The sequence below is a fragment of the Scardinius erythrophthalmus genome (assembly GCF_964197995.2).
Source record: "Scardinius erythrophthalmus genome assembly, chromosome: 1".
NCBI classification, from domain to species: Eukaryota; Metazoa; Chordata; class Actinopteri; order Cypriniformes; family Leuciscidae; genus Scardinius; species Scardinius erythrophthalmus.
The window spans coordinates 24,101,246-24,121,446 of NC_138221.1; the positions used below are offsets into that span (position 1 = coordinate 24,101,246).

Consider the following 20,201-nt stretch of genomic DNA (forward strand, 5'->3'; position numbering starts at 1 on the left):
GTTTTTATACACCAAAAACCTAACTGTCCACGTATGTGGACGTCATGCAAAAGTGGATTCAAATTGCATAAAGTCTGATTTCTGTAACCCGCTAGTATATCTGTTCTATTTTTGCAAATATGATATGGATTGTCTTATACTGTGATAAAAAAGACATTTAACAAATATCAGCATAACCATTCAAAATGACATATTACGGCATTAAATGGCAACTTTACACATATATACCGAGACAAATTTGCATTTTGTCTTCCAAATAGGGACCGCATGGGTCAAGCAGACAATAAGAATATAAGAATATAATAAGTTGTTACAATCAGCAGTGAATTTGTCCATGACTTGCCTATATTGCTACTAGGTTTCCGCATATAACTACTGTTAGTTCCTATAATATGTGTTCTATTGTTATTATATTGTAATATTGTTTATTCTTATTTAATAACTGAGCCGATGTGCATATCATTACCATATTGTCATCTGTGGCTTTATGTCCCTATTTACGTCTTTGTTGCATGATGTCCATGTGGACAGTTAAATCATTTTTAAATAAAATCGAAATTTTAGAAATGATAATGGATTTCAATTTTAGCATCATATTAAAGTAATAAAAATAATCTTTTAAAAATCTAGATAATGTTTTCCATAATTCATGCATGAAAGGGTTTATAATAATATGTATTCCTTTATTTTATAGAATAATCTTAGTTCTACAGGTGTCCATATCTTTGAAAAATGTATATTTTTGCTAAATGTCATGTTATCCTCTCCACACTGTAATCTAACCATTTTTTTTTTAAAACTCCGCTTTTTTTATTGACTTAAAAGCTGTAATTCTCCCTATTCGAAATAAGTAAAACTCTTTATTAAAGTAACATAGGTCCTATACCTAAAACTATAATTTGTACCTTCATAAAATTTCCCCCCTCAATACTTGTCTAAAATTTTAAAAGTATAAAATGTGAGTATAATGAGTATAAGTTCCCTGCAACTTATCCAAAATCCTAATGATAAATGATTATACTTAGAAGATATTTCTGGGATAAAATATTGCATATTAATTTTCCAAGCAAAATGTATATTTTAGTCAGAATTATTGTGCTCCTATTTTGCGCGCATACGTGCAGCAGTGCTCGTTCAATGTGAAGATTAGCAGCAAAATGGAAATGTTTGAATGAATTTCTAACATTTACAGATGGAGAATATACCTGTAAAATGTAAGTTTTGCACTAAGGAAAACACCATGTCTCAAATGCATAAAAGAGCACAAAATATATGCTGTTTGCTATGGTGTATCGATTTGATCTATGATCGACTTCCAGGGCTGCTTAAGTTAATTGTTCACTTTAAAAAGAAAATTCTGTCTTTATTTACTCACCCTCAAATTATTTCAAACCTGTATGAGTTTCTCTCTTCTGCTGAACACAAAGGAAGATCAGAAAAGTTAGTGATTCATTTAAAGCAAAACAACATATAACATGCTTTCATGTCTGAAAACATTATTTTTGTCTTACATTTCACAATTAACTCAGACAAGCTCTGAGTTTATTTCATCCTCTCTAATTTAATTTCATCCGTTTATTTTGGTGAATTGGAATGTGTACAAAGGATTGTGGGTGATTTAGGTGACATCCGATGTATCCTTCAAAACAGGCAGAATGAAGGACGCGAAAAAAAAAGGCTGACTTCCAAGTATCCTTCAAATTGAGATGGCCTTCAGCGTCGCTTGATGACGTGGCCGCCGAGATATGCAGCCTTCTGTTTGAGAAACACCCTAACAGCTAATATTGACCACAAGCTATTGCACTTTGGAGGAGGATCCCGTTCAGAACTACAAACTAATTAAATAAAAACTTTAAAGAGTTCAGAAAACTACAAAACATGGCGGATGTCTGTGGCCGACGGTTAAGGCCACATTTACACATAGCCGGGTATTTAGAGAAACAAATATTCCCCCCCCATCGTTTTCAAAAATGTTGTCGTTTACATTAACCCGCAAAAATATGCCGTCGAGCGCCATCATAACTATGCCAAACCTATTAGTTAGGGAAAGTTAGGATTTTTTTTTTGCCAATCTGCAAAAAAATTTCTTACCAATAGCTTTTTGTACCATGTGTTCCTATAGGTGTCTAGTAACACCTCCCAATTTATCCACGGCCAAATCCTCGGGGAAACGCCTGGAGAGGCGATCAAAGTTGGGGTGCCCAGACGTCCTGGGTAAAAATAGTGTTTTTTTTTTTTGTTTTTTGTTTTTTTTTACTATTACCTTTTGAGATGTCTAACTAGGGTTTTTTAGGGGTGCCGAATCTATCCCAGCCATTAGTTTCGGACTCGAACTCTCCAGTCTTGTACCTAGTAATATTATGAAGATATATACAGAGGGATTTGTAAATATATTATTCCTAGCCTGATTTATATAACATTTTATTCCAAAAAACATGGCGAAAATCATTTTTTAAGGCTATTGACAGTATTCTGATTTACAGGATAACAAAAGTAGATATCCATAAATCCCTCAGTAATTTTTTTCCCATCTAATATGTGAACTGTAAGGGAAATTTTACATTTAGACATGTGTTTGACTCTTAGATGTGTTTTTACTATTAGAAGTGTTCATTTTACTTAGATGTGTTCTTTACTTATAGATGTGAACCTTTTACTCATGTGTATCACTTGTATTAACATTTAACACTTATAGATGTGTTCTTTTACTCTTAGATGTGTATCACTGGTTTTGACATAAGACATTTAACATTGAACATGTATTTGTACTCGTGAAGGAGTTAAAGAAATATAATCATATAAGCTAAAAATACATTATTGAAGATATGTAACCAAGTTTTTAGAAATGCATAAGTGAAGACAAGCTTGCGGGAACAAAATGTTCTGGGTTAGAAGACTAAGTAACAAAGAGACAATGTGCACTTCAAGTGACCTATTGTACTTGAAGTGTGAAAAGCATGTGCGTAGATTTGAGCAGCTTCGATCAAAATAGCGATAGGCAGAATGTGTGAAAACCAAGTAGCTTAAAAACAGGAACTTTTGCAGACGTAGGTATTGTGCTGTCTAGATAAATTTATGTGAGACAGGGGGGGTCTTGAACCAAGATGTTTCCTTTTAAGGTAAACAAGACTGGATGCAACGGACCCAGGATGTGTTAAGGGTATATAATGATGCCAACTGGAAGTAGCTTTGCTCTTCTCATGACAGACATTCTCTGTATGTGAACTGCCAATTTCTTGCAAGAAATAAAAGATCTTGATACTTTGACCTTTCAAAGGTTTTTGTATTTGTCTCCTTCCTCCTCACTTTTCGAATAGAATTATTTCCACAACAAATGGCGACGAGGATGGGATAACCGTGAACCAACCGATCGCCGTGATAGAGGGACAATTGAATTGATCATCCCGAGAGACCAGCTCTGCGGCTCAAAATCCTCAAGTTTAAGGAGAGAGAATTGTTCTACTCATCACGACGAACGGAGGTGAACGTACTCCCAGAACTGAACTCACGAGGTCATCAAAAGACGGTGAGAGAAAATTATTTACGTGGTAAATAAGATATAAGAAAATTATTTGCGTATTGAATATTTTTCCTAAAAGGGTCAGGAGTTTTGGAATAAGCTTGAAAGTAACTTCCAAAAGGATTTGAGAATAAGCCTGAAAGTAATAGTCTCAAATGCCAGGTGTTAATTGTTTTCCCAGAAGGGCCAGAGTTTGAGAAAGAGGGTTTCTCAAGCGTCCAAACAAGGGGCTGTTCGAAATAAGCCTGATAGTAATTTTCGGACATTTTAAGAAAGCACTTGTTTGGGAAAAAGACCTAACATCGACGGATGTGGGCATTTTGAAAGTCCTAAATTGACGAATTTAGGCAGGCGTGGTGGCCACGCTGGGGGGAAGAATTAACACAGTAAATAAAGTAACGTGGTGACCACGTGAGAGAAAAGATTCAAATACGCAAATATAAATACTGTAGATAAACCCAATGGGTAATGAAAATTCGAAAAGCGTGGAGGAACAGGTTAATTTCTCTAAGGGCTCATATAAAGCAATGGATAAAATAATGGGAACCTGGTATCATGCTTTTGTGCCGTTTTTGATAAGTCAATATGGGTTTAACGGGGGTTTAAGTGTGTCACATTTGACTCAAACCAAAATAAATTGGGCGACTCATATTGTAAAAAAGAAGGACAAAGAGCAATATGATAAATGTGGTGAAATCATAGTAAAATGGTTGGATGAAGCAACACGCAGACAACAAAAACAAGTCTGTCGGGCTATCGCACCATTGTACTCTGATGAGGAAAGACAGGAGGCTTCAAAGAAAGCACTATTGAATCTTAAAAATGACTGTAGTGCTATTGCTGACTCTTCTTCTCCCTTTTTCGGTCACTACGCGAGAATGACGGTGGAGGACGAGGGATATCCGGCTCGACATCCACCACCTGCTCTCTTTCCTGCCCCGGGGGATGTTGCTCAAGTTGCGGGAGAGGTGCAAGCCAGCGCACCAACTGCACCGCCGCCCGAATACACTCCAACAGAGGAAGGAAGAAGTGACGCATCGACAACGCGCTCTGGTGCACTGTTCAGAGAAGCCAAGCAGCAGAAATGCAACAAAGACTTAGAAGACCTGCTAAGCACAAACATGAGAAAATTGACTTTGCACTCACGAAGGCAGCAAAAAAGAAAAGCTGATCAAGATTTGACCAGAGCCACGTTAAGGCGGCAACAGACCCTGCGAAACCAACGTTATCAGACTGATGATTCAGAGACAGAGATAAAGAGTGAAAGCGACGATGACGACGAAAGTCTCCAGAATTTTCAGGCACCGATGCTCGAAGTGGCGGGACCAAATGGATCGGTTCTGGTGATGCGACCATGGACCCAAGAGGAACTGAAGCAAGCTTCTGAACACCTGCCAAACATCGAAGCAGGTGGGGCAAAACTGGGGGCTGATTTAGCTCTTTTCTGCAGAGAATTCAGACCGACTCTCGGTGAACTGTGGAGACTACTGATTTTGAGATATGGAGCAGTGCAGATGGCTAAAATGTCTGAGCACTGGCCAGAAGATGCCCGAATGATACATGTCGACTACAACCATCAGACAAACGGTGACTATAAAATTAAAGTCGAGGGAATCATCAACACTTTACAGAAAGTATTTCCACGCACGATGGACATTAACCAAGTTCGTCAATGCATTCAAGGGAAAGATGAAACCACTGAAGCATATTTTCTTCGGCTGAAAGAGTGCTTTGATCGCCATGGTGGTATCGAAAAAAGACCACCACCAACAGGCCAGAATGCAGAAGCTATGGGGTCTGATCCTTATGATGACTATTTGAGAACTTTGTTCATGGATGGAATGGACAGAGAAATTTCAAAAGAAATTGAAAGAAGCTGTGTTGGATGGCAACTGGCCTCCACAGTTGAAATCAGACGACATGCAAAACATCACGAAACAATCATCAAGAAGCAGAAAACAGCCAAAATCACCAAACAAGACAAAGATCTTACTCTAGCTCTGATAGCGCTGCATAACAACAATCTCAAGCAAAACCACTATCTACGCAACCAAAGTAGTAGTGGGGGAAAAGGCAGAGGACGAGGTCGTGGAAAAGATAGACATTTTACACAAAACCAGCAGCGTCCAGATCGGGACACTTGCTTTATCTGCGGACAAAAGGGACATTGGCGTGACACTTGCCCGCAAGCGGCGTTCAACACGGGGCAGGCAGACTGAGAGGAGGGGGGTGCGAGCAACGGGTTTCCTGACTCTCCATCAGATAAGTATCATTCTCCTTTCGTTTCTGACTCTGCTCTCTGCAAAGAAGAAGTGCTTGCTAATGTTTTCTATAGGGCTAAAGATTCCTTACCTTTGATAGAAGTAAATGTTTTGGACAAAACATTATTATTTTTGTTAGATACAGGCGCGAGTAACTCCATTATTCAAGAAACAGAATTAACACAACCTATTTCATATTCTGGGAAAATGACTTCTTCTAGAAGTGCTACTGGTCATGTGGTTGTTGAACCATTCTCAACGCCGTTTGAGTGTTCAATTAATGAGAGAAAATTCAAGCACCGTTTCCTGATTTCTCAGTCATGTCCAGTTAATCTGATGGGAAGAGATTTAATGTGCAAACTGGGTATTTCTGTTCACTGTACTGCTAAGGGGCTTCAGGCTGACATGAGAATGCTGCATTTAGAAGCAGAGGAAACCCATATGTTTGTTTATGAATGGCAAGTTTCTAACACGTGTCTGACCACAAAGGCTCATGACAGAGTGTTGTCATCATCTGATTTTATGAATGACTCAGATCTGCACTGTACTTCACATGTCAGCATTGAACCTGATGATGAATTTGAGCAGCGTTGGTTTAATGTTGAGGTGGAAAATATAAAGACAGATTACTTGTATTGGACAAACCACTGGTGTGTTTTGGGGGTGAAACTGACTGACAAACAGGCAATGTTTTATGACGTGGAAGATGCACAGCCTCATATCTCACTGGCTAAACCAGTGAAGGCTGAATGGCGTGACGCAGGTCCCTTCATGACCAAGTGCCATGAACTGACCGACTGGGTCATAATAGATCAACAAAGAATGATCTGCCAAAGTGAAAGTACCGGATGGTTTAAACAACCATGTCATAAAACATTGAGAGGTTTGAGATCAGTCACAGTCTTGGAGGAGGAAGTGAACTTTGACGGTCTGACTTTATTGCATCTCCCTATCATCCCTGAGGGGTTGGAGGGAGTTCCGAGTTGTCTGTGGGCTAAAGATAAGTATGATGTGGGTCTGATTGCAGGTTGTGAGCCTGTTCGAATCAAACCTAAATCTGATTACAGACCAAAGAAAATGCAGTATCCATTGAAAAAGGAAGCGATTGAAGGCATTACGCCAGTGTTTAATTCTTTGTTGGAAAAAGGGGTCATTGTTGAGTGTCCGGACTCACCTGTCCGTACTCCCATTTTTCCGGTAAAGAAAATTAGGGACGCAAATCAAGCTGTTGAATATAGATTTGTCCAGGATCTTAAAGCGGTTAATGACGCCGTGGAGGCTCGCGCTCCAAACGTACCGAACGCTTATACGATCCTCGCTCAAATTCCGGCTGACACTAAGTGTTACACACTTGTTGACATTTCGAATGCTTTTTTCAGCGTTCCAGTGCATCCTGACTCACAATTTTGGTTTGCTTTTAATTTCAATGGTAAAGCATACACCTTTACATGATTGTGTCAGGGTTTTTGTGAAAGTCCAACAATATTCAACGAAGCTTTAAAACGCAGTTTAGAAGATTTGATACTTCCACCTGGCGTGGCTCTGTTGCAGTATGTTGATGACTTGTTACTTTGCTGTCCAAACGAACAGGTCTGTAAGCAGGCTACAATCACATTGTTAACCTACTTGGCAGAACGGGGCCACAAGGTCAACCCAAGTAAAGTAGCTATAAATCAATCCAAAGTTACCTTTTTAGGTCACGTGTTGACAGCAAATGGGAAGTCATTATCTGACAAAAGGGTCACTGCAATACAAAACATTCCTAAACCGATCACGAAAAAGCAAATGATGTCGTTTTTGGGAATGACTTCGTATTGCAGAACATTCATTCCTAGCTACAGTGAAAAGGAAGGGCCTCTGTCAGCATTAATATACGGGCAGGAAATGGCAGCCTCTGACAAACTGACATGGACCGAAGAGGCAGAAAGGGCTTTTTGCGAAATGAAACAAGCTTTGCAGAGTTCTCCTACCCTCGGAATTCCGAATCCAGAGAAAAAGTTTACGCAGACAGTAGCTGAAAAAGATGGTTATATGTCTTCTGTCTTGTTACAAGAACATGCTGGGAGACAGAGACCTGTAGCGTACTTTTCCACCAGGTTAGACGCAGTTGCAAGGGGACTTCCTGCTTGTCTGAGAGCTGTGGCGGCAGCGGAGAGAGCTGTGATGGCTTCCAGAGATTTTGTGGGTTTCAGTGATTTAACACTGTTTGTACCACATGCTGTGTCTCTGATTTTGTTAGAACAAAAGACTTCTCACTTATCTGCAGCTCGCTGGCTGAGATATAATTTTGTGCTGCTAGAAATGCCTAACATTACTGTAAAACGATGTAATGTTTTGAATCCCGCAAATCTGCTCCCCACAGAGGAAGACGGAGAACCACACTGTTGTGTTTCAGCTTTGGAACAGATATGTAGTCCAAGACCAGATTTGACAGACGAGGCTTTACCCAACAGTGATATGATTCTTTTTGTGGATGGATCATCCAGCAAAGATGCTTTTGGCAAGAACAGAGCAGGTTATGCAGTTGTTTCATTAACTGAGGTTCTGGAACAACAACCACTGCCATCACATTTTTCTGCACAAGCTGCTGAATTGGTTGCTCTGACTGCAGCATGCAAATTGGCAAGTGGCCAACGTGTTACAATTTACACTGACTCAAGGTATGCTTTTGGTGTTGTACATGACTTTGGCTCGTTGTGGAGACATCGAAAGTTTTTGAAAGCGGATGGTAAGCCAATATTGAATCACCAGCTAGTGGGTCAATTATTGGATGCTTTGATGTTACCAAAAGAAGTGGCAGTGTGCAAATGTCTGGCCCATACTTCAGGCAGTGATGATGTTTCTAAAGGAAACAGACAAGCTGATTTAGCTGCAAAGGCTGCGGCTCTGCTTCCTGTTCAGATAACCACAGCAGCACGGCTGGATGAGGAACTAGGGGACATAGAAGCTATGCAGCAGCATGCATCTGCTGATGACAAGAGAAAATGGAGAGATGCAGGCTGTGTGTATAAAAATAATCAGTGGTGGGGCCCCAATGAAAAACCATGTTTACCTTCTCATTTCTTTCAGGCATATGCGAAACTGACACCACTCTTTGTGAACATGACATGTTGCAATATTGTGTTGAACTGGATAAGGTGTTCTGTGATATCTCAAAACAGGTACAGGCAGCGGCTCCAGAACCGGCTGAGACAGCCCTGCACAGCATCAGACCAGGTGATTTCGTGCTGATAAAGGATCTGAGGCGGAAACACTGGAGAGCAAAACGGTGGCAGGGACCATTTCAAGTTTTGCTGACAACTCACACTGCAGTGAAAGTCGAGGAGAGGGCTCCGTGGATTCACGGGACGCACTGTCGGAAAGTGCCAGCTCCTGCGGTAGCTGCAGCGGAAGAAGAATCCCAGGTATCAGCTCATGCGGTAGCTGCAACGGAGGACGAATCCCAGGCATCAGCTCATGCGGTAGCTGCAACGGAAGAAGAATTCCATATACAGCCAACGAGTACCTAACAGGTTACAAACTAAAGGGTGCGGCTTGTCATCCTGTAAGTTTCCAATTCAAACACTATCATCTCTGGAGGGAGGACGAATCTTTAATTGAAGACGATTCAGCCATTCTAGGAATCATTAGAACTGAGTCAAGAACTTTGTGGAGTTTTGATGGTGAGGGCATTGGAGTGACTTGTCTATTAATAGCCACCAGACCTGCCCTGAGACCAACAATAGATAGAGAAAAGGGACTCATATCTTTTTCACAACAACATTTTCTTGCCTGGCAAGGTTGTAAATTGTGGGAATATGCTACTAAATCTTATCCTCTTAACTAGTCTGACCATGGGTCTAGCACAGGATGGTAGTATACAGGTACAAATGACAAAGGGGAAAGAAAGTAAACTGATTATAATATGTGATCCTATTTCAGCAGCAGGACCTGGGTATAATCCCACCAGCTTGAGCAAATGGGGCAAAGCCATGTATTTTTGTAAAGAACCATGTGAATGGCTAGATGTATACGGGGGTAATAAAGATGCTATGCTTGATGGTTTAATGACGAGAGCAGACTATAAATCACCTAATAGTCAAATCAGAAAGATGATTTCAGGTCTTATTGAATTCGAAGAAATCACTGAAAACCGTAAAATTAAATTGAAAGTCACTCTGTCAACAGGAAATGATGGTGCAGCTCAGTGGGAAGGAAAATTTTTCTGTGCATGGTGGACAGCAGGTACTGACACTTATGTTCCAATAGACATTACAATGGTAGATCCACCAACGGAAACCCATAGCTTGTCTGAACTGATAACTCATTCTAGCATACCTGAAGAAGAAGATGCTGAATTAGAAAGACAGTTTAATTTGCATCATGAAGACACGACTATTGCACATAGCAGAATACAATGTGGGGGCAATAGAGCATGTATGTTAAGTTTACTTCAACGACAAGCTTTGGAAATTAATCAATCATGTTGGTGGTGTCTGAGAATGGATAGGACCTGGAGGGTTCATCCGTTAAGATCAACTAATCTAGGAGAATTAAAAGGATTAATTCCGTGTGCTATGTGGAAATTACTGAATGGAGTAAACACTGACGAAAACAAATCAATGTCTCGAAAGGGGGTTGCGTGTCAGAATCCATCAGAACACAGTACCAAAGACTTTGACAATGTATGGGCAGTAAAACCGCAATTAGGCGACGTATGTTTATGCAAATTAGAGTTCCAAAGAGGGGCAGTAATGACAGGTACATCCCATTGCAAGACTACGATAACAATGCATAATAACAAATGTATAACATCAGATGGTGTGTTTATTGCGTGTCCAGGTAACGACGATGATCTAAGAGAAACTACAGCTGGAACAGTATGGGTCTGCGGTCAAACTGCTTTCCATTCCCTTCCTAAGAACTGGATGGGGTGCTGTTATCCAGGACTTTTAGATATAGGAACGGACGTTTATGTAAATAAAGAAAATGACGACTATAAGCAAACTTCTATGAGATCAAAGAGAAGCTTAGCTGATGAAAAGATACCGATAATGTTTCAAGGTACCAAACTTTGGAATCCTTGGACAAGTAGAATATCGATGACCGGATGGTCTTTCCTTGGTGGGGCAGGTACTGCTGCTAGCTTGTTAAAAATAAATGGCTTAGCCTGGCAGGTATTACGCTTAGCTAACGAAACTGAAGATGCTTTAGGACAACTGAATTATGAACTTAGAGGCGTCAGACAGGCAGTCGTACAACATCGTATCGTGCTCGACATCCTCACGTCAGAGCGAGGGGGCGTGTGCAAAATGTTAGGGACTTCCTGTTGCTTCAATCTGCCTGACGTCTATCAAAATGTAACAGACATAATAGAGCACATGAAACTGGCTGTGGCCACTCCACCAGAAATGTCATCTTCTCTGGATGCTTGGTTTTCTGGCCTCCAGGGGTGGACTAAATGGGTAATAAGTACTGTTATGCCGATAGCATGTTTGATTTTGATTTTGATTTTGATGATCCCATGTTTGATAAATTGTATCTCTACAATCACTGCTAGAACAGTGTCTACCACGATGGTTAGAATAACTACAGGAGAGTACGTCACAATGATACGTAGGGAACCTGAGGCGGATGCCACAGTGCCCGAGACTGAAGAATATGAGAATGAGAGCGAACATGCGTTTGACTAAGAAATGAAGTAGCCATGGGAAAAATTTACTTGATGTAAATTACTATGATTATGGAGAAGTAAATGTCAAATTTTGTGTGTATGTTCTTTGAAAATGAACATGGGGTGGATTGTAAGGGAAATTTTACATTTAGACATGTGTTTGACTCTTAGATGTGTTTTTACTATTAGAAGTGTTCATTTTACTTAGATGTGTTCTTTACTTATAGATGTGAACCTTTTACTCATGTGTATCACTTGTATTAACATTTAACACTTATAGATGTGTTCTTTTACTCTTAGATGTGTATCACTGGTTTTGACATAAGACATTTAACATTGAACATGTATTTGTACTCGTGAAGGAGTTAAAGAAATATAATCATATAAGCTAAAAATACATTATTGAAGATATGTAACCAAGTTTTTAGAAATGCATAAGTGAAGACAAGCTTGCGGGAACAAAATGTTCTGGGTTAGAAGACTAAGTAACAAAGAGACAATGTGCACTTCAAGTGACCTATTGTACTTGAAGTGTGAAAAGCATGTGCGTAGATTTGAGCAGCTTCGATCAAAATAGCGATAGGCAGAATGTGTGAAAACCAAGTAGCTTAAAAACAGGAACTTTTGCAGACGTAGGTATTGTGCTGTCTAGATAAATTTATGTGAGACAGGGGGGGTCTTGAACCAAGATGTTTCCTTTTAAGGTAAACAAGACTGGATGCAACGGACCCAGGATGTGTTAAGGGTATATAATGATGCCAACTGGAAGTAGCTTTGCTCTTCTCATGACAGACATTCTCTGTATGTGAACTGCCAATTTCTTGCAAGAAATAAAAGATCTTGATACTTTGACCTTTCAAAGGTTTTTGTATTTGTCTCCTTCCTCCTCACTTTTCGAATAGAATTATTTCCACAACAGAACACAATGAAAACAAACATTTTTAACCTGGCTTTATCCAATACTCAGATTTTGTTTTTTAAAAGATATGCAAATTAGCGCATATTTAATTAGTTATAGCCTAATTTGCATATTTAAACATTAAATTACAGAAAACTTGTAATACATTTTTTTCTCATCTTAATATAGGTAATCAACTGGGAAAGTTTCATGGTGATATCTGCTAGTTAAAAATTTGACTCTATTCACCTGTAGTGTCTGGCCTTAAACCTGTTATGCAGGTAAGAGAGGACCCAATAGCGATATAACAAAAAGAGTCTTTAATGAGAACACAGGGTAGCAACACTGGGTGGCAATAATGTAGAACACAAATCCTCTTCTTGAGAGATAATGGAAAACAGGCAACCCGCAGAGAGGGCGATAAAAAACAAAACAAAACTTCTTTTGTGAAAGAAAAATCAGAGAAGATAAGAGTCTCTTTTGACGGCAGAGAGAGAAGACCGATAACGGCGAAAGGTTGCGGGTCTCTCAGTGTTGGCAAGGCTCAGATCACTACGGTGGTTAGCAGATCTCTTTCAGCATCAGATGAACTGGACAGAATACAGAGATCAAGATGATTATTATGGTACAGATAGCGCTCACCAGGCAGATGCCAACAGGACAGGACTCGGACAAGACAGACAGGACTGAGTTCGTTTCTTGCATGAGACAATCAAGTGAGAATCCGACAAGGAAAGAAGCAGAAACAGACAGAGAAATAGGGATCTAATCAGAGGGGAGAGGAAACAGGTGGGAAGAGAGTAAACGAGGTGGTTAGAGAAGATGAGGAACAGCTGGAGGAAGAGAGAAGGGAAAAGAAACAGTAACGTCAAAACCCCAGCAGAGGGAGACAGAGTAGAGAGAAAGATCAACAACAAGACATAACATGACAAGACATGACAATACATGACAGTACCCCCCCCCCCCCGTCAATGAGCGCCCCCTGGCGCTCCCGAGGAGGGAACCCAACTTCTCTCCTCGGGCCCGTACCCCTCCCAATCTACCAAATATTGATGACCACGACCCCTGGGACGCATGTCCAGAATCTTGCGGACCCTATAGATAGGAGCGCCCTCGACAAGAATAGGGGTGGGAGGAGGACGAGTGGGAGCACGAAGAGCGGGTTTGATGCAAGAGACGTGGAAGACCGGGTGGACACGGCGAAGGTAACGAGGGAGAAGAAGTCGCACCGCGACAGGACTAATGATCTGAGAAATACGGAACGGACCGATGAAATGCGGGGTCAACTTACGAGACGCAGACTTAAGAGGAAGATTGAGAGTGGAGAGCCATACCTTCTGGCCACGAGAATATCTAGGGCTCTTAGTTCTACGCTTGTTAGCTGCTCTCACAGTCTGATCTCTATAACGGCAAAGAGCAGATCTGACTCTCCTCCACGTGCGTTTACAACGTTGGACAAAAGCCTGAGCGGAGGGAACGCAAGAATCGGCGAGCTGAGACGAGAACAGCGGAGGTTGGTACCCAAGACTACTCTGAAAAGGTGACAGACCGGTCGCAGACGAAGGAAGCGAGTTATGGGCGTATTCAGCCCAGGGAAGCTGCTCTGACCAAGACGAAGGGTTACGGAAGGCAAGGCTGCGTAAAATGCGACCAACAGTCTGATTAGCCCGTTCGGCTTGCCCATTAGATTGGGGGTGGAAGCCGGACGAGAGACTGACGGAAGCCCCAATCAAACGAGAAAACTCCCTCCAAAACTGAGACGTGAATTGCGGACCTCTGTCCGAAACAATGTCCGACGGGAGACCATGAATTCTGAAAATATTTTCGATGACAATTTGCGCCGTCTCTTTAGCAGAAGGAAGTTTTGCGAGGGGAATAAAATGAGCCGCCTTAGAGAACCGATCAATAACCGTGAAAATAACCGTCTTGCCCGCCGACGGAGGAAGTCCGGTTATAAAATCTAAGGCGATGTGTGACCACGGTCGCGAAGGAATTGGAAGTGGTCTGAGAAGTCCGGCGGGAGGAGAGTTCCCAGACTTAGTCTGCGCGCAGACGGAGCAAGCCGCCACGAAACGACGTGCGTCACGTTCCCGAGTGGGCTACCAAAAACGCTGACGGACGGACGCGAGCGTGCCCCGGACGCCGGGATGGCCTGCTAATTTGGAAGAGTGAGCCCACTGAAGAACGGCCAGACGAGTCGGGACAGGAACAAAAAGAAGGTTCTTCGGACAGGCGCGCGGCGAAGGAGTGTGAGTGAGCGCTCGTTTAACTTGCCTCTCAATTCCCCAGACAGTCAAACCGACGACACGCCCCTCAGGGACAATTCCCTCGGGGTCCATTGAGACTTCAGAGGAATTAAAGAGACGAGATAACGCATCAGGCTTGGTGTTTTTAGAGCCTGGACGATAGGAAATTACAAATTCAAAACGAGCAAAAAACATTGCCCAACGAGCCTGACGTGCGTTTAGTCGTTTGGCAGAACGAATATACTCAAGGTTCCTATGGTCTGTCCAAACGATAAAAGGAACGGTCGTTCCCTCCAACCACTGTCGCCATTCGCCTAGGGCTAAGCGGATGGCGAGCAGTTCGCGATTTCCCACATCATAGTTACGTTCAGACGGCGACAGGCGATGAGAGAAATACGCGCAAGGGTGGACCTTGTTGTCAGAGAGAGAGCGCTGAGAAAGAATAGCACCCACGCCCCCCTCTGACGCGTCGACTTAAACAATGAACTGTCTAGAAATGTCAGGTGTAATAAGGATAGGAGCGGACGTAAAGCGTTTCTTGAGAAGATCAAAAGCCCCCTGGGCGGAATCGGACCAACAAAAGCGCGTCTTGACGGATGTGAGAGCTGTCAGAGGGACAGCCACCTGACTGAAATTACGGATAAAGCGTCGATAAAAATTAGCGAAGCCGAGAAAACGCTGAAGCTCGACGCGTGACTTTGGAACGGGCCAATCAATGACAGCTTGGACCTTAGCAGGATCCATCTGAATACCTTCTGCAGAAATAACAGAACCGAGAAACGTGACGGAAGAAGCATGAAAAGTGCACTTCTCAGCCTTTACATAAAGACGGTTCTCTAAAAGGCGCTGGAGGACGCGTCGGACGTGCTGGACATGGATCTGGAGTGACGGCGAAAAGATCAGGATATCGTCAAGGTAAACGAAAACAAAAATGTTCAGCATGTCTCTCAGGACGTCATTTATCAGTGCCTGAAAGACAGCTGGAGCGTTGACGAGGCCGAAAGGAAGGACCCGATATTCAAAGTGCCCTAACGGAGTGTTAAACGCCGTCTTCCACTCGTCCCCCTCCCTGATGCGCACGAGATGGTAAGCGTTACGAAGGTCCAGTTAAGTAAAAAATTTAGCTCCCTGCAAGATCTCGAAAGCTGATGACATAAGAGGGAGCGGGTAACGATTCTTAACCGTTATGTCATTCAGCCCTCGATAATCGATGCAGGGACGTAAGGAACCGTCCTTTTTTTGAACGAAGAAAAAACCCCGCTCCGGCGGGAGAGGAGGAGGGAACAATAGTACCGGCGTCGAGGGCTACGGATAAGTAATCTTCGAGAGCCTTACGTTCAGGACCTGACAACGAGTATAGTCTTCCCCGGGGGGGGAGTAGCTCCCGGGAGAAGATCTATACAACAATCATACGAACGGTGTGGAGGGAGAGAAGTGGCCCGGGACCTACTGAACACCGTCTGAAGATCGTGATATTCCTCCGGCACTCCAGTCAAATCACCAGACTCCTCCTGAGAAATAGAGACAGAAGAAACAGGGGCAATAGCAGACATTAGACACTCAACATGACAAGAAATGCTCCAGGAAAGGATAGTATTCTTAGCCCAATTAATCGAGGGATTATGACGGACTAGCCAGGGATGGCCTAAAACAATAGGAGTGAAAGGTGACTGAAAAATTAAAAAAGAAATGGTCTCGCTATGATTACCAGAGACAGTGAGGGTTAAAGGCAGCGTCTCACGCTGAATCCTGGGGAGAGAACTACCGTCCAAAGCGAACAGGGCCGTGGGATCTTCTAGCTCCTTGAGGGGAATATCATGTTCACGAGCCCAGTTCTCATCCATAAAACAGCCCTCCACCCCAGAGTCTATCAAAGCGTTACAAGTAGCCGATGAGCCGGTCCAGCGGAGATGGACAGAAAAAGTAGTGCTGGACCTTGAAGGAGAGACCAGAGTAGTCGCGCTCACCAGTAGCTCCCCTCTTACTGGTGAGCTCTGGCTTTTACAGGGCAAGAGGAAACAAAATGAGCAGCTGAACCGCAATACAGGCAGAGGCGGTTGGTGATTCTCCGCTCCTTTTCCTTAGCCGAAATGCGGATGCCCCCCAGCTGCATGGGCTCGGAGACCGAGCTGGCGGAGGCAGACGGTAGAGATGCGGAGAAGGAGGTGACAGAGAATGCGGACTCCTTTCCGCGACGAAGGTCGAACCGTCTTTCAATGCGGATAGCGAGTTCAATCAGGGAATCCACACTGGTAGGAACTTCTCGAGAGAGGATCTCATCCTTTACTTCAGCACAGAGCCCCTCCAGAAAACGGGCGAGTAAGGCCGGCGGGTTCCAGTCGCAAGAGGCGGCGAGAGTTCGAAACTCAATTGAATAGTCTGTAACGGATCGCTTACCCTGACACAGAGACGATAAGACCCGGGAAGCCTCTTCACCAAAAATAGAACGATCAAAAACTCGTATCATTTCCTCCTTAAAGTCCTGATACTGGTGAGTACATTCAGCCTCCGCCTCCCAGATCGCCGTTCCCCATTCCCGGGCCCGTCCGGTGAGGAGAGATATAACGTAGGCAATACGGGCTCTGTTCTTGGAGTATGTGGAGGGCTGGAGAGAAAAAACCACATCACACTGAGTGAGAAACGAGCGGCATTCAGAGGGCTCACCCGCGTAGCACGGAGGGTTATTGACTCTGGGTTCGGGAGGTTCGGAAGCCCTGGAAATGACCGGTGGGTCAAGGCGAAGATGATGGACCTGTTTGGTGAGATCAGAGACTTGGGCAGCCAGGGTCTCAACGGCAAGCCGAGCGGCGGACAACTCCTCCTCGTGCCGGCCGATCATCGCTCCCTGGATCTCGACTGCAGACTGGATTGGATTAGGAGTCGCTGGATCCATGGTGGTCGGATTCTTCTGTTATGCAGGTAAGAGAGGACCCAATAGCGATATAACAAAAAGAGTCTTTAATGAGAACACAGGGTAGCAACACTGGGTGGCAATAATGTAGAACACAAATCCTCTTCTTGAGAGATAATGGAAAACAGGCAACCCGCAGAGAGGGCGATAAAAAACAAAACAAAACTTCTTTTGTGAAAGAAAAATCAGAGAAGATAAGAGTCTCTTTTGACGGCAGACAGAGAAGACCGATAACGGCGAAAGGTTGCGGGTCTCTCAGTGTTGGCAAGGCTCAGATCACTACGGTGGTTAGCAGATCTCTTTCAGCATCAGATGAACTGGACAGAATACAGAGATCAAGATGATTATTATGGTACAGATAGCGCTCACCAGGCAGATGCCAACAGGACAGGACTCGGACAAGACAGACAGGACTGAGTTCGTTTCTTGCATGAGACAATCAAGTGAGAATCCGACAAGGAAAGAAGCAGAAACAGACAGAGAAATAGGGATCTAATCAGAGGGGAGAGGAAACAGGTGGGAAGAGAGTAAACGAGGTGGTTAGAGAAGATGAGGAACAGCTGGAGGAAGAGAGAAGGGAAAAGAAACAGTAACGTCAAAACCCCAGCAGAGGGAGACAGAGTAGAGAGAAAGATCAACAACAAGACATAACATGACAAGACATGACAATACATGACAAAACCGATGTAGTAAGTTTTGTTTTGTAATTGTTCAATGAAACCATTTTTATGTGGTTTTTGTATGGACTTGGAGTCATTTTTACTCAAAACTAATGGCTGGGATAGATTCGGCACCCCTAAAAACCCCTAGTTAGACATCTCAAAAGGTAATATTAAAAACAAAACAAACAAACAAAAAAAAACTATTTTTACCCAGGACGTCTGGGCACCCCAACTTTGATCGCCTCTCCAGGCGTTTCCCCGAGGATTTGGCCGTGGATAAATTGGGAGGTGTTACTAGACACCTATAGGAACACATGGTAAAAAAAAGCTATTGGTAAGAAATTTTTTTGCAGATTGGCAAAAAAAAAATCCTAACTTTCCCTAACTATATGGGCGGCAGTGTAGGGAGAAGGATAAAGCCATGCAAGCCAATCAGAATCCTCAAAATCGACAACAACGAATAGCACAAGCGACTTCCTGTTCCTTTCAAAACAACAGACATGGCGCGAGGTTCATGACGTAAACATTTTCTGGCGCATAATGTGACGTTTGAGAACCTAAAACCCCGTTTCTCCCAGTTGACACGGCAACACATAACCGGCGTTTTCAGAAATCTCCACTTTGGCTGGAGTTTTTAGAAATAATCGTTTTCTGGGATAAAAACGGCGTTTTCGTGTAAATGACAGGCCAAAACGCAAAACTACACACTCAAAATTATGTACTTTTCTTCACAAAAAGAGTACATACTTTTAGGGCATGGTATTAATAGGTGAATTGAGATGCAGCACTAGACTACATAAACCTGGATCAAATTATTGGGATTCCGTCTGTTCAATAAATCCATGTTTTATTTATTACTGTCTGCGTTTGGGTTCATATCCGTATATCGTGACACAATGACCTTTTATGAAACCGCTCCAGCCCTACTTTATTTGTTAGGTTCATTAAAGTCTAGTGTTGTAGTTTAATTCCTGCTCTTCTTAGCATCTTTAATGAAACATTTAATGCCCCTGGGTCCTGTTTCAGAAATGAGTTTAAGTGAAAACTCTGCGTTAAAACTGAAATAAGGAGGGAATCATGGGTTTTCCGTTTCAGAATAGGAGGTTTGTTAAACCAGAGAAAGCAGGGTAAGTCAAACCCGTTTCATATCATCAGATTAGCCTCAGTTAAACCGATTTCTACACCTTTGACCTGCAACTGTGTAAAACTCTTCTTTGATGGCTCTCACGGGTTTGTGTCCAGGAAACGACACACAAGCTCTCAGAACGAGTGCGAGAGCGAGGCACATTTTCCTTCCCGCTCTGCATACAGCGGCCTTAGTAATGTGCTCTGCATCCCTGATATTATGTAGAAAGATGTGCAATGAATGAATGAACTGCACTGCAAAAAAATATTGTTTCCAGTCAAAATATCTAAAGATTCTTAAATCAAGATGCATTTTTTTTTCATTAGAAAAATGGCATTAGGTAGCCTATTTAGTCTTTCCCGGGGGAAATGTAGCTTTTTTTTTTGGAAATTATCTGCCAATGGGGTACGAAAATGTATCTTATTTCTCAAGGAAAATAATGCAAAATATCCCTTTGCATTAAAAGAATAGTTTACCCAAAAATGAAAATTAGCCCATGATTTACTCACCCTCAAGCCATCCTAAGTGTATAGACATGACATTCTTCTTTCAGGCGAATACAGTAGAGTTATATAAAAAAAAGCTCTTCCAAGCTTTATAATGGCAGTGAATGGCCGTATATGTTTTGAAGTCCCTAAAAGCACATCCATCATGATAAAAGTGCATCTATCTATCCATTATAAAATTGCATCTATTCATCATAAAAGGGCTTCACATGGCTCATGGGGGGCTAATAAAGGCCTTCTGAAGAGAAGCGATGTACTCGTGTAAGAAAAATATCCACATATAAAACTTTATCGTCTTGTGGTTGAAACTGAAAAAAGTAACTGCTTCAATTTGACGCCCAAAGGAATGAATGGAATGTGAAGAATTCTTCAATACATATAGAAAAACCTAAATAAAAAAAGAAATAAAAAGCGACAA

At 42.5% G+C, this 20,201-nt stretch overlaps 1 long non-coding RNA gene across 1 annotated transcript; it reads left to right on the plus strand.

Moving 5' to 3' along the window:
* Positions 1-3,191: 3,191 nt before the first annotated feature.
* On the plus strand, positions 3,192-12,295 carry LOC308697625. Its single transcript, XR_014030961.1, has 2 exons — positions 3,192-3,526; positions 8,943-12,295. It is a non-coding gene; the product is annotated as an uncharacterized lncRNA (long non-coding RNA).
* The last annotated feature ends 7,906 nt before the right edge of the window (positions 12,296-20,201 follow it).